We start from the raw sequence: 14,810 nt of genomic DNA on the forward strand, positions 1-14,810 counted from the left end.
TCCCTTTTAAATATTGTGCGCATGCTCACACAGATAACACTTTCGAGGTCGGCACTCCCTCATTTTGTACAACATTCATTTAAACAAAAGAAACTCCTGAAATAAACGCGAAAAGTGAACTCAGCTGCAGCGCGCGCTGCACAGATTTATAAGCATGGTCCACGCAGAGGGTGAGCCCCGAACATTTCCAACACTCATTCTTTTCGACACTTCCTTCCTTCCTTCTCAGAATGGTTCCTCTAATCTGATGTTCCTTTTTTCTGAAAACCTCTGAGCCCCGCGCCGCCGCACCAGTAGTGCAAGAAGTGTTTGCTGTTTATCTGTATCGGTCACAACCCTCGACAGCGCCGGTCCTCGGAGCGCTCCGCTTTTCACCGAAGACGCGTTAGGTCTCCTCGGATGGACTTACACTTCCGGCCGCTGCTCAGGTAGGTGTAGCCATTTTTGAACTGTCACCGCTTGTCACTCACAGCTACTCTCCGGCTCCCCTGCTACTCCTCACCCAGGCCCGCCCCCGCCGCTTAAAGAGAGGTTTCACTGCAGAATTTAACGTCTGGGTGGGCAAGCGGACGCTCGAAGTAGTGTAACGACATGACTGATGGCAGTGTCTCTTTCACATTCTTTAAAAGATTTTTAAGGGACATTTTTGTAGTGTCCTGCCGGACACGTTCTAGTGTTCCATCTCTGTCGCACCCCACACTGCACTCCCACTCATCACAGGAATCACAAGTCAGGTGACCCTGTTAATAACAAGCATTGGCATAGCCAATAGGTCTCGCTTTTGGGGCCTTATAAGTATTTAGTTATGCAGCACAATATCCTTTGTGCAACAACATCAACTGTTTCATGGGTAAACACTTATAAGGTCCCAAAATCGAGACCTATTGGCTATGCCAATGCTTGTCTTTCAAAAGCAGCGCATGCGCGCTGCCATAGGTTCGACCTAAAAAGGGGGAGAAGTATGGAGGCACGGGGGTCAAAGAAGGGAGGGAACGAAAGAGGAGGGGGGAAAGGCAAGGGGAATGGAGGGTAAAGAGAATATGAAGCGATTGAAGAGTGCAAAGGGAGGGAGAGGAGAAGCAATAGAGGTGATGAGGGAAGAATATACAAAAATAAATGCTTACTTACAAACTGTGTTCATGGAATCACTAAACTGCCAGAATTCAAACTGTGATAAAATTGTATATCCTATTTAATTATAACACCACCATAAGAAATGAGAATACCGCAGGACAGCAGATACTTTCACTACCATAGAAACATGATCAAATAAAGTTTAAATTTAGGAGGTATGTAAGTTCATTCTTCAGCTTCATTTTATTACTCTAATGTAAAAATAATTCAGTGCAATTCATTCACTAAATCGACCTAAAAGCAGTGTGCTCCTGGACTTGCCCTTGTGCTATGTGACTGCTGTTGGTTGAGTGTTCACTTTTATGAATTTTCTTTAATTGTGCTCATTGCAAACTCACTTTGAGGTGGTCACAGACAACCAAGGCATAGGGAGACAGCATGATCTGTCCAGTATCACATAATGTGTTGCCTAGAGAAAGCCAAGATTTCAGACACAGGACCCTGTTGCTGAAGTCACTGAGCCGATGTGCTGAGAGTCCACACTTAAAACAAGGGAGGGGGTGTAATTAAGACACAAGGCAACGTTAATGTTCACAATAGAAAAACTGGTGATATACAAGCGCGGTCCGAGACTGGATCCGTTTCAAGATACAGTGGTGAATTGAGCTGTACTAGAAAGTCTGTATGGTGATTATAATAATAGAAAAGAGACTATGTTCATGCAAAGACGAGACCGCCAAGGGTAAAGATACTAGTATTCAAGGCTGGCAGTGTTAGTACGACAATGTCACAGCCGCTGATAAATAGTACAAATGATACAGATGACGAGAAGCCAAAGTCGGCTTAATCAAACAACATACTGACATCAGTAATGTCCGGAGTTAGGCAGTGTTTAATTCATAGCGCTTCAACTGCCATGGCATCATATTAAATGAGAAAGCGTTGATCGAGGCGCTTGCTTTAAAGGAGGGGGTAGGAGCACTGTGCGATGCCTGGGATTATATCCAATATATTCAATTAGACGGCTGGGTATAAAAGGCATGTCAGATGAAGTTAATCTGATGTCGGTTTAACAACATGCTGGCCTTAATAAAGGGCAGTGTGAAATGAATTGCATTTCACGTGTTGAGGTATGGTATGCGACAATGTTGGGATCGATAATGGGTAAAAAAATAGGTAATGAAACCGCAGTATAAGCGCGTGCCTTAAAGAAAGGGCAAGGAGCACTGTACAACAATGGAGCTGATATCAAGGAATTGAATCGCACAACTGGATGTAAAGGACATCGGCATGCCATGTGTCTTAAAAAAATCACCATGCACTAAAAAATGTAACCCTCAAGTGACTAGTGGGCATTATAATAACATGGTGCATATGTGAACAAAATCATATCAGACGTACATGCATGATAACCAAATGCACTGAGTCCTCTGGAGGCATGTAGACAATAATTGATCATTATGCTGCCTTTTTTTTACAGAAAGTATGCAGTCACATGACATAGTCATGTGATCGGAGCACAAAAAACTAGAATGTATTGACCGAGTTATGTGGCGATATTAATGATTGCGGTCATTAGTGAGGAATGCAATTAAGTGACCGGGATGAACCAAGACAAACACCAGAAAGAAATAGTATCAGTAAGTACAGTGGTTTGAAACGAATACAGTCTGTCTTCCACAGCATCACTTTCCACTTGTGTTCCTCCTCACTGGAAAGGTTCCTACATTAACCAAAAAGTATGTGAAAATCGTGAAGTTGTAGCAGATAATTGAAAGTAAATGATGTGTGCGCACACTGTCGGCAGCGAATAGCATTTAGGTGGAGAGAAACCTGGAGTGTCCCTCACACCCCATGTGGTGTTCTCAGTGTTAGACGTCAAAGCACTGTTATAAGAAAAGAAAGTGCTGCGCACCGACATGCATTCCATGGAGGGCAGAGGGATGTTGTGCCCCAAGAGCCATGGGGCAGGAACCGCTTGAGAGTGCAGGTTGCATGGGCTGTCTCTGAAGTGCAGTGTGGAGTAAGCCTGGCACACCTACCAACAGTAGCCTCACTTAACTTTATTAACCTGGTAGCCTTCTTGATGAGCCAACTCCCTGTGTTCAAAAACCTGGTGATCGACTGACAAGAGCGAACCAACCTAGGATCCAGTCTTCGTCGGACCCAGATGAGATTCATATGTGGTGCAACACTGGCAGCGTCCCCAGAGGTCTGGAGAGAAAACAAGCGTAGGCCGCGCACGAGTGGCCGGAGACGCAATATGTGGTGGGGGAGGGGGAGAAGCGGGAGCTGTGTGTGCGCGTGCGTCATCGTGATCGCGATCGCTCTGAAAGCGAAAGTGATCGCGATGACGCACAAGTTTTCAAAGTGCTGCTGGCGGCCGGCTGCGCGCGTGCACGATCGCGTGAACGCAAGCGTTAGGCCAGCCAGCAGCACTTTGAAAATCCCACATACAAAATGTCTCTTCAAGCCAGCGCAAGCGCTGGGGCTCAGCGAGACCTAAAAAGGGCCGGGCGCACGTTCCTTGGGCCCAGTTCCAGTACAATACTACTGTGTCCGTGTGATCGCTTGCCAGCATGAGGGCCTAGTGGCCCAAGACACCACAATCTTCAAAAGCGGTAACTTTCTCTGCCAGGGTAATGCATATTAGAGGGGAGGGTGTGTAGTTTAATGACCAGAGCTGCCGAATTTGGAATTAAAATGCCAGGTCCAAGTCCCTGCATCGCGCGACTTTCTGTGACTTTGGACAAATCGCTCAATTTCCCTGTGTCTTAAAGATACAACAGCAAAAAACACTGGTGCTCAGGTAAAGCACTGCGGGTCGAGTTCTCGTTATATAAACCTGTAAAACAAAAAAACTGAAAGGTCGGTCTGGATTATTTCTTACTAAGATCTGGCTGGCTATGCAGTACTTTGCCAGTGTAATGCAGGCCCTGCAAGCATTCTAGAGTAAGGTTACCAGATGATTCCATGTCAGAACCCCATATTTCAGTCCTGGATTTTCCATATATGGGCCACCAGGGCCTCATTTGGTTCTTGGTGGACTGGTTACGGATTGCCCATCCCCCAAAATATAAAAATCCCATAGGATATAATGAGATTCATATTTCGGTTGACGGGATATCAGTCACTGTTGTGACGGACGAACCTGTCCACCAAGAGCTAAATCAGGCCCTAATTGAGGTAAACATGGACAGCCATGGGATAAGCTATCAATAGTGCAACAGGTGCTGCTGCACCGGGGCACAGAACTGTAATGTTCCCTTTGTACCTCAGTTGTGGCTGCTTTTTTACTGTGTACCACAGGTTGTGGGCTCCTATTTTCCTTATATTTATTAGGGTCTCTGACAATGTTGCAGATCCGCTGGGGAAAGACTTGAGACGTTAGTACCAACACATCTCAAATCTGGAAGTCCTTATAAACATCCATAAAATGAAATGAAAAAGAAAAGAAATCTGTGTAAAATACTAATTGTTTACAAATTAGCAATAATTTTCAAACTTTTCATCTGGCACTGCAGAGGAAATCTGATACTACCCGGGATCCTAGCTGGTATTCTAAGACTCTGTGTAGAAGGTCACACTTAGAATGTCTTGTAACATTGACAAGACACTCAAGAAAAGCTCACACTGCAGGTGTCCGACAGCCCAAGAACCTACTGCTGGAGAAAGCTAATAGTTCCTGGGATCACATAACTACAGTAAAGATGTTCACACAGGAGTGCAGCTACCATTGGTGCAACAGGTGCAGTGGCACCAGCATTAGAGCCATAAGGGTCCGAACCCTAATAATTGCTGCTGATTTTTGCTACCCCAACAGCAGATAAAGAGGCGTTTTCCTTGTTTGTGCCAGAGCCCATTGCATCCTGGCTATGCTTCTGTGTTCACATTGGGATCCCATCACACTTAGAAGACACACCTTATAGAAGCTCACATTGCTTGAGACCATGAGTCCTAAGAAGACACTGCTCTGAGAAATGAGACGTTCACACTGATGGGAGCATCTAGTGATGAGAAGGAACTGCTAGATAAAGCTCTCACTAGAGTATTTCTCTACCACAGTTAGCTTTGTTTTCACCCTCCAAGCTGCTTTAAACAGCAGTGAGCTATGTTACCTTACTTATGTGTCTGCTGTCTGTGTCAAAAGTACACTGAGAAAAATGTACCTGCCTGGATTATGAAACAAAAGGCCTAACACATAGGTCCCTTAATATTCTATCACTACCTGGAGCTGAGCAATATCAATTTTCAAGCCATATAACCACAACCTAAATTGGAAAAATACGTTTTCTTTTTATTGACATAGGATTACAACAAATTAGACACGCATTGGCAATGCATAATTACAAAATGAAACACATAAACAGAATTCTTAAATGTCCCACACATCACCACATTCATACTAACACACATTCAATCCACAACAACCAAAATATCAAGACTAGGTCAAGGTGGTGAAACTGCCAAGTGATGTTAAACTGAAGGTTTGTTCGTGCGTCATCCTGATGACAAATAGGAGTAGCATGGGAGGAGGCACGCAGTAAGTTCAGACGCCTACGCGCGTTTCGGTGTAAGGCCCTGAAGAGGGCCACACCTTCATCAGGGGGAAGACCAGTAGGTAATGAGGGGGACAACAAAACGCTCTTCAAGTCTGTCTGGTAGATGAAATTGTATAAATTCACTTGGTGTTTGTAAATTTATTCAAATACGCGTCCAAATAAATACATAATCCACAAAAGACAAATTTACACAATGGGGGTGTTAGAAATGGGATTTCTGGTTGGCTAGGGCTTGCGCCAAAGCCAGGCAGAAACCACCACTCTAGTCAGGGCTGGGGAGTTACACGCCAAAGATAACCCCTGCTCACCCCCTTGGTAGCTTGGCACGAGCAGTCAGGCTTATCCCGGAGGCAATGTGTAAAACGTTTGCGCGCGCACCGAGCAACAACACCCAAGGCCCACCACAAAAGAAACTCCACACAAGGTTATATATAAAAATAGCTTTGTATTATACCAAACACATTAGATAATAAATACACACTTTACAATGTGCCACTGGCACGGGCAGAACTTACAGGGGAATTATCTACATGGGACAGGGCCTCATGGACCACTGTCAGGAATAAGCACTTTTAGAACTAGCACGTTGTAGAATTAGCACTTTGTAGCAATAACACTTTAGAACATAGCACATATAATCACTGTAGTACCAATTAGAAAATGTAGCGCACAACCAGTAACCACTGGTAACAGGTAAGTACCACCTACGCAACCCTAACCACCTTAGGAAAATATTACGTAGGGAACCATGAACTCACTAGTATCACTATACTAGGTAACACAACCTCCTAGGTATAAAAATACATCTAGAGGGATACACCAAGCATTGCATAAATCACATTAGGCAACAATGACAAATAGCGCACAGATCACTTAGACCTGTCCCCTAGGCCAACCTGGCCTCTCAGGGGCTCAAACGCCCTTTGTCCAAATGTCAGGGCTGGACTGCGCAAGCCAAAGCGCACAGGGGCACCACCTAAACGTTGCAGCTGCCCACGAAGTGCTGGGCAGCTGTGGAAGATGAGCCGGGGCACCACTATGCCTTTCAAAACAAATATGCAGCACGGGAGCCGCCTAGGCTCTGGAAGTTAGTATGCCACACGTTGGAGCATGCAAGCTCTAAAACACACTATGCTGCGCTGGAGCCACCTAGGCTCTAAAAGAAGAATGTCCCCCAAAGGTTGGAGTCCCGCTCGGGGGACTTGTGAGCCCTCAAAGGAAAAGGTGCCCAAACTGTTGGAGCCTCACAGGCTCTGGTATATCAATGCCTCCGACGTTGGAGCCTGCAAGCCCTAAACAACCTCTTCCCTCAAGCGCTGCCGCTGCCCACTGTCAGGCAGGGTAGCGGGAAGGAGGAACGAGCACAGCGCCCGCAGTGCCCGGACTTTGCTAGGGGGGGCGGGCACCGAGAAACGTGCCCCGACACACCCCAACCACCCAGCAGCTGAGCCCCACTCACCGGGGTTAAGGCGCAGGTCCCAGGCACTGGCAGCGCTATGTTGGAGTCCCGCTCTGGGACTCAGGAATACCCCTGAACGCCGGCACCACTCACCGGATTCCACTGGCTTCCTCCGGGCGGTTCTCACGACGCGGGGCTCTCCTCACTCAGGGGAGCTCTGCTGTACTCGGCTGGCTTCTTCCGCTTCCCGGCCCGATGGCTGGAACTTCCTTCGCGCTGGGCCAAGCCCCGCCCACGTCTTGGCGTGGGCTGCCTGGCTTCCGGTTCTCCCCGGCCTTAGCGGTGAGTTTCTTTCCTTTCCTCACACCGAAGCGCGGGGTGGGCTCCCGCCTTCGATTACAAACCAATTATACGGGAATAAGCGGGGTGGGCACCCGCCAACGAGCACCACAATACGGTGTGAGCACCCGCTTCAAATCGAGGCAAAGAGCGGGGGAATCCTCATGCCAGGGATTCCCTGACACAGATGATTGCAGCTTCGCGCTGCTGTCGGAAATCACCGGGCTGCTTCTTATCGGCGTAAATAACCAGCACGCTCACTAGGAAATAAAAGTATGTCTCTCCCCAGGCTCTAAGCACAAAGTCCAGGGGGAGTCTTTAGGAAGGCAGGGGGCAAGGGCTGGGCCCAGGGACCAGCTCACAGGGCCCTTAGGCAGGGAGGCAGTCCCCAGTGGCGGTCCTCCTGGCGCCCAGCAGCAGCAGCAGGCACCCCCTTTCAGTTCGGATCAGCAGAGAACATTTTACTTGGGGTCACAGCCCCTTTTTATACACAGGTTACCTTTGTTTCAAGGTGCAGGGAAGGGGCGAACTAGATGCAACTGGTTCCTGAGCACTTTGTTTTGCTCAGCCCCTCTCCCTATTCACAGAACAGGCCAGGGTCATCAGTCGCACCACAGGGGGCGGAGCCAGCATTGTGTGGGAAAAGCCCAGCCCTATTCAGGTCCCAGGTGTACTCCTGCCACTCATCAACATGCAGATCTCTCCACTCACCACTGGGGCAGACCCATCCTGACTCCGGGGATTCCCTAGCCCATCACATGACCTCAGCCAGCCAATCGCCAGACAAGGCACTCATCTCACACTGCACACAGAAATGCCAACTTCTAGAAGTGGCACTTCTACACTAGGTACATTGATGCCGCACACATCATCGCGCAGCATTTCATCACACGAGTCCGCACATACCAAACTCGCACCTGCACTCCCCATGCATCAGGAACTACCAGGGACACATACATTCCCCCATGCATTCCTATGGGAGGGCAGGCCAACCTCACTACACGCACTCACTTTACCCTGGGACACAGTGGTAAAGTGCGCAGAAGCCAAAAATCACTAACACCTGGTCACAATAAAAAGCAAAAAGTTTCAGCGGTGAACCTGCCAGAAGGGCCAAGTCCAACAGGGGGCTAGTAAAAAACCAGGTCAGAAGAAATTTCCAACAACTGGATACAGAATACATTTCCTTGGACGAATCACGTGAAGCAACAAAAGCAAATATCAATGATTCTGATATCCATAGCAGGGTTAGACGATCAGTGCTTAATGAAGTCCCGCCGAAAGGAATTACTATAGCCAATGTCCGATGAAACAAATTGAGGGTCGGAGTAGCGGTGCTCGAAATCCCGGGTAGAGAAATCAGGGATTCTAAAATGTGTCAAAAGCATTCCGCCATACAAAGTTTTGGAGTACGGGAGGTATCTGGGTTCAGGATTCTGCTAAGCCCTGTCATGCCCTGAGGTTTGTGTGTGGTCTTTTGCCTGTGCTTTGTGGTGCTGCCGGGCTTGCATGATAAAGGGTCTTCTCACTCACTGTTTAGATGATAGCATCTCTGTTGATCCAGGTGGACCTACCTGTTGTTGAGCTGGTTTGCATCTGTGGACTACCGCCTGAGTGTCTGTAGAACAAGTCACACAGGCGAAAGGCGGGTCACAAGTCCCGGAATGCAAGACATCTCCCTTGACAAGAGCTTCACTGGCCACTGCTCCCATTCCATGATTGGGTGAACATCAGGGCCACAGAAATACTGACTGAACAAGTCCTGAGAAAGTCATCACTCTGCTTTTGTGGCCAGGTGTTTGGTGGTAATTCTGACTATGTCTCCCTCTAGTGACTGTTCCTGGTCTGGACTCCATTCTGGGGTATATTAATGGCACCTTTGAGGCAAAAACCTTATGGTCATCGTGGACGACAGACTCACAATGACCAAACAAGTGAACACTGCCACCTCCTCCAGCTTCTTCATCCTGCATATTCTCTGCAGGATTTTCCATTCACTCCCCACTGACACCAGACATACAACTACACAGGCCCTCATACCTAGCAGACTAGACTACAGCAATGAACTCTATGCCGGCATCACAAATCAACTCATTCAAAGACTCCAGACCACTTAGACTGCCACCGCTGGACTAATCCTCAACGTAACCGGCAATGCATACATCACTCCCCACCTCACAGAGTACATTGGCTACCAACCCAGAAGCGATGCCAACTCAAACTGCTCACCCAGGAATACAAAAACCTATACAATGTCAGACCTGCCAACCTCAACGTCAACACCGCCTCAACTTTCATCAACCCACCAGACAACTGTGCTCAGCGTACCTCCACCCTGCGCAAATTCCACATGTCCACAAGAGCAAGTTGGGAGGACGCTCTTCCTTCTATATAGCTGCCAAATCCAGGAATGACTTTCCACACCAAATCACAATCTCCCCATCCCTGCTCAAATTCTGCAAAAAACTGAAGACCTAGCTATTCAACTAGAAGCCCTATTGGCCTACTCCCCAACTCAGTGCCTGGATACCCCTCAAGTTATACGTGTACTCTACAAATCCAAATAACATAAAATAACAGAAGGCCCAAGGGTGATATGTATGGCCTAAGCATTATTGCCCGATCCTTCGCTGCAACCTGTAGCTCTTGGAGCAATAGCTCTACTTTTAGAGCTCATACGAACACTGATAACCAACAGCAGCTGGTGTACCCCAAAAAACCTAAGGGCCTGATTTCAACGGCAACAAAGACCCCTAAGAGACTGCAGCGCAAGTGTTCTATGGACCTCCCTATTACGAGTTTACCTTGGTGACCGCAGTGTGGCTGCAGAGATTCTGCAGCAGTGGTTATAATTTTTAAACATGTATTGATGCCTTTGTGAGCATTTCGACTGCATATGTGTCGGATGCACAAGTATGCATGATACATTTAAAAAAATACCACCTACTCATTGCCGTGGTCGGGTCCATATGTGGGCTGCCCAATCAATGTGTATATGGTACAAAAATAACTCACCTGTACATTGCTGCAAACAGGGCCGTAATCCTCTGGGTGAAGATGCTGCTGTGAAGGGAGTACCTGAAAAAAGGGATCCACCTTAAACTCTGCCTGGAAAAACAAGAAAGAGGTGAATACAAGCCTAAATCCTTCGTTTTCACCAGCTTGAAGCTGGATGTCGTACTGCAGCTGTCAGCTCATTGAAAAGGTAACTTGTAATACGGATGGCAGTGAAACTCTGTGGTACCGCACTATGGGAGCTGCCTTTCCCCAGCTGTGACCCCGGAGGTCAGCGGTCTGCTGGTTGTCTTAGCAAAGCCAATCCACACAACTCGTAATACGACAGTCAGACCACCGAGCTCACAGCAGTCAGACGGTGACTGCGAGTACCGTAGTCAATGGACCTCCAAACTCGTAATAAGGCCCTAAGTCTTTTTTGGACTTTTGTCCCCTGCTTGTTCTTCTACGGCTCCACTCTCACCTATTACTGTACCAATTTACCCTGCTGATCTAACAAATCGCCTCCTTATTTTTGCTTGGAAACAAACAATTGCTATTAAGGGATTGTAAAGCTAAATTGGAGTTCGCTGAGCCATATCTATAAAACTATGCCATTGATTCCATGCACAGCTAAAATTACTCTTATTTTTCTTAAAATATGGTTTAATTTGATGACACATAAAGATCCTTTGGTATATTCTCCAATTCTTTTCCTTCATACGGTTTAATGCACCACAGCCCTGCAAGCCTATGCAAATAGCAATACAGCGCAATATAGGCCACTGTAAATGTGACAAAAGAGGTGGTCTTTGAAAGTAGTGGTCTGTGAATACCATCTTCTAATTACACCTAGCTAGGGAGCCTGGATTCCTCTCGGGTGTTTGACTTTTGGGAGTGATCTCAACATTTTTTTAAAAACATGTTGCCACAAAGGAAATTTAAATTTTTTACTAGCCTGCTAGATCTGCAGGTCTCGGGTTCCAATGCCAGCAAGGCTAACTTGGCGATCCATCCTTCTGAGGCCAGTAAGTTCCATTGAGTTGGGTAAAAGAAACACCTTCAATTTATAGTGGTTAGAAACAGGAGATTCTTTAGTAATGCAATACGTAAAAATAAGTTATTACTATTTTTTTTATATGATCTACACACTCCTGAAATAATGCCACTGGACAGCTATAGAGAAACTGACATTGCCTCAATGTGAATTAATAGATTTTCCATGTATAGCCCAGAGCGCAAACAGAATGGCTTCTAGGCACTCCACCATTTGCAGCAGATAATTAAACTCTATAAAAAGATTATTTACTATCTAGTGCCCTAATAGGGAAGTGAGGATTTCAAGATACTCTAGTTCCAAACTTTGCAATGTGATAGGGAGATGGTATATCCTCCCAAGTTACTTTCTCAATAAATAGTTATTGTTAGACCTGTCAGACTTAGGGTGGTCTTCTCCCACACCTTTTGCCTTCTCTCTGTGGTTTTTCTGAATGTGTTTTTGTTAGCATTAGAAATAACCCTGGGCGGACAACTACGCTTCGCCCACGTAGTGTCCGTAGCGCTGCCTGCTTCGCAGTTTTCGAAATAGGCGAAGCAGGCAGCACCTACGCACACGAGGGCGAAGCGTAGCTGCCTGCCGCCCACCACCCGCCTCCCGCCCCCCGCCCGCCCTCCTTTATAAAAGATAACATTAATTTATAATAAAGAAAATTAAACACCACTTACCTGAAGCGCGGCGTCTCCGGGGATCCCTCTTCCTGGTTTCCAACTTTTCTGACAAGTGCGCATGCGCGGGCGTCCGCGCAAGCGCATTTCTCACAACAAATGCGCATGCGTGGGCGTCCGCGCATGCGCATTTGTCAGAAAAATTGGAAACCAGGAAGAGGGAGCCCCGGAGACGCTGCGCTTCAGGTAAGTGGTGTTTAATTTTCCTTATTATAAATTAATGTTATCTTTTAGAAAGGAGGGCGGGCGGGAGGCGGATGGCGCGTAGTGGGGCTACGCGAAGCGCGTAGTGTGCGTAGATTTGGGCACACTACGTGCTGCTTCACGTAGCCCCACTACGCCCACTACGCCCACCCTTAATTAGAACACTGTGCACTTTACCACTGCTAACCAGTGCTAAAGTGCTAAGGTTCTTGTGATCACTTCCTAAAAATTGGAAATTTGACTTATACTTAATTAGCATATTTAAGGTACTTTTAAGTCACGACTAAAGTGGTATTCTATATACCCAGAGCTGGTAAATTAAATTCTAGCAGTGGGTCAGCAGCATTTATTGTGCCACCCACTTAAGAAGCCCTTTAAAACATATTCCAGACAGCCCATAGGACAGGGTGCAATGTAATTAAAAACCTGGACATTTGCTGTTAAGTTTTACATGACTTCGTAGTGAAGATTAACATTGTAATTTCTCAATACTTTAGGCCTACCTCTACCATAGGATAACATAGGGTTACCTTATTACATTTAATACATGGTAACCTTTGACTAGGAACAGGTGGAAAAGTCATGTTTGGTGTCTGAGGAATTGTAATTTTAAATCCTCTTTAATGGCAATGCCAGATTTTAAGTCACAGATCTGAAAATGCCACATTAATAACGTTAAAAATGTATAGTAACAGCTGTAGTGCACTCAAAATATTAAAAAGTATCAATTTATTCTCGTATTCATTCGAATTCTGAAATTGGTGTGCTCTGTTTGAAGTGGTTTCATCCGACCACCAATTCAAAAGAAGCAAGTAGACCAGGACCTAATAGTTCTGGACAAAGTAAGCACTACCAGGGGTACTCAATCTAGAGTGTTCTCAACTTGTCCATTCAATAATCTAAACAATGAAAACAATTATAACAGTTGAATTAATGACACCAATCATAAAATTCTGTGCTTGAAAAGTTCAGTGGTAGAGAAACGTCGGAGTTCAAGATTATCCAATGCTTCTTTATGCAAAGGAAAGTTCATAATTTTTCGAAAAGACTTCAATTTGATGGTTTCAAGTGCTTGATATTCAGGACAAAGCATATATGTTCCCAATGCATTTCGGGTGTTCTAAGCACCCTTCTTCGGGGGAAATCTACAATACATGTGTACAAATATATACAATGTAAATATGCACTTATGTACGTAATCATAATCAAATTCATGCTAATGCGGTCTTACAATTGCCGGGAGGAAAACGTATAAGTTTGAAAAAATGAGAAGAACATTTTAGAGTTAAAGTCACGGGGAGAAGTCCCAAGGGGTATAACCAGAGTCACCACGATGTTCTCGTGAGTTGGTACTGACGGAAGGCTTTTGATTGTGAATTGTGCCCCGCTGTGTTTGCTGCTCGCTCTGCTGCCTTGGAGCTGTGAAGTCCGCCGCCGTGCCCTGGGAGTCCACCCTAGTCACGTGTATCCTTGGGGGGGATTCGAAGTTGCTGCGACCCGGGAGCCCACCCCGGTCGCGTGTGCAGTGGAGGCGGTGAAGTCTACTGATCGCGACCCGGGAGCTCAATCCGATCGCGTGCTCTGGGTTGCAAGTGCCGGTGTACAAGTGCCGTCTGTAGAGGAGTGTGGGATCCGATGCTGTGCCTGGTGACTGAAGCCGTCACCTACGAGGTATTGGAGTTTGTCTGTTCCCGCGCTGTTGCTCCCATTGAGTAAATCAAGCCCGATAATCTGGCGAGGAGCGAGATTTCACAGGCGGCCATCTATAGGTTTTGGCGCCTCAGCCAATCCTCCTGTGAGGAGTGCCCAGCGGCCATTTTGAGATCAGGCGTCTGCTGAAAACCTCAACACCGCCATTCATAGCCATGGCGAGTCGCCAGCTACTGCACCCCCGCCGTCGACTAAATTCAATTCTCATACCAACGTCATTGCTCCGGAACTTCGAACCGTGAAGGATACCCTCCGGCTTCTGTGATCCATAGATTCGGGATTCACATCCGGTTACTTTCCCACACGTACACTGAAGCTTTTGCTCAGCTCCCCCTGGCATTCCTGCTATAGCTGACAAACGGACTACTTACCAGCCATCACTTAGATGACCCCCACGGCTCTTACCATACCTCGTGGATTCTTACACCACCAGCACCGTTCCAAAACAACAACCCGGTGCTGAAGATGATCCTGATCGAAGGATCAAAACGCCATCGACCATTCAGCGCCACATTACAGCGCATTTTTTTACCATGGTTCCAACAAATAATTGTAACATTTGTTGAAAGCAATATCTGAACCATCCTTCACTGTATATATTTTTACACCTTGCGCCTTTCTCGCTGTACACACATTGCCACTTGCATCGCCACTTGTCTTGCCACTTGCACCTGTTTTTATGCATTTCCTTGCCTACAGTGCTGATACAACTGTTCTTGATTGTGTTTAAAATATATGATGCCTTGTGCACTTCCCAAAAAATCAATGACCGAGAGTCTTCCTTTTTCTGTTCTGCAATGTTC

The 14,810-nt window shown here is 46.5% G+C and overlaps 1 protein-coding gene across 1 annotated transcript in view; it reads left to right on the plus strand.

Annotated features, from left to right (window-relative positions):
• The first annotated feature begins 302 nt into the window (after positions 1 to 302).
• The window catches only part of LOC146809065 (B-cell receptor CD22-like), a 554,422-nt gene continuing 539,914 nt past the window's right edge, over positions 303 to 14,810 (plus strand). The window contains exon 1 of the mRNA XM_085614284.1: positions 303 to 428. The gene's annotated coding sequence lies outside the window, so the exon portion shown is untranslated. The remainder of the gene's footprint in view (positions 429 to 14,810) is intronic.

Source organism: Triturus cristatus, chromosome 7 (genome assembly GCF_964204655.1).
Source record: "Triturus cristatus chromosome 7, aTriCri1.1, whole genome shotgun sequence".
NCBI lineage: Eukaryota > Metazoa > Chordata > Amphibia > Caudata > Salamandridae > Triturus > Triturus cristatus.